Raw genomic sequence first — 909 nt, 5'->3', positions numbered from 1 at the left:
CCCCTAGCTATACTTGGCAGACTCATCAGTTTTGACTAGTAATTATAAATAGTTTTCATTGAAGTAATCAAAAATTGGGTTGAGATAACTGCCTTATATATATATATATATATTTTATCATTATTTGGTAACTTTATAAACCAGCTTTATTTTCCTACCAAGCCACTTCTTTTCATATCTTATCATTGATTAGCATTGCTAAGTTTATTTATAAATATATATCTATATCTGAGAATTTTAAATCGAGTTATATTACAGAGATAGACGTTAAAAATTTGATTTGATAATTTTGGCCGATCTTTATGCTTTTCAGTGTGTTAAAACCAACAAAATTAATGAAGATCGTTGATTGGTCGTGTGTAATATATAATATAGCCAACGTTTCGCTCTACTTTGCAGGGCATCATCAGGCTAAAAAAGATACTGGCCTTAACCCTTACCGCTGTTGGTACTGTTGATACATTCCACACCGCAAGGATGTATTATTATGATACATCATATATAAAAACTACCCATTGGTAGAACTCAAACAAATTTTACAATATAAGGTCACGAGGCCATTTTCTTAACACTCAAAATAAAGGAAATTTAACTTAATATAAAGTAGTTTATGATACGTATCTTCGTAGGGGTAGTAGTTTTTATGATATTCGCATATGTATATAAATATATATAGATTTGGCACACGAAAATTTCTCCGAACTGTAAATCAATTTATTTTAGCAAATATCATGAAAACTATTACTCCTGCGAAAATAAACTTCTTAAACTACTTCATAGCCCATTAAACTAACTTTAATTTGAATGCTAATAGACACCTGTACGTCGAATGGTTTTTGAGATATTGATTTCTAAAAATAAATTACTTAAATACCACTGACAAATCATTATGGAGAACTACTAAAAAGC

Source organism: Halyomorpha halys, unplaced genomic scaffold, assembly GCF_000696795.3.
Source record: "Halyomorpha halys isolate HHAL.00 unplaced genomic scaffold, Hhal_1.1 Scaffold311.1, whole genome shotgun sequence".
In the NCBI taxonomy this organism is placed as follows: domain Eukaryota; kingdom Metazoa; phylum Arthropoda; class Insecta; order Hemiptera; family Pentatomidae; genus Halyomorpha; species Halyomorpha halys.
The sequence above is the reverse complement of the archived record's forward strand: the minus strand, read 5'-3'. Positions refer to the sequence as shown.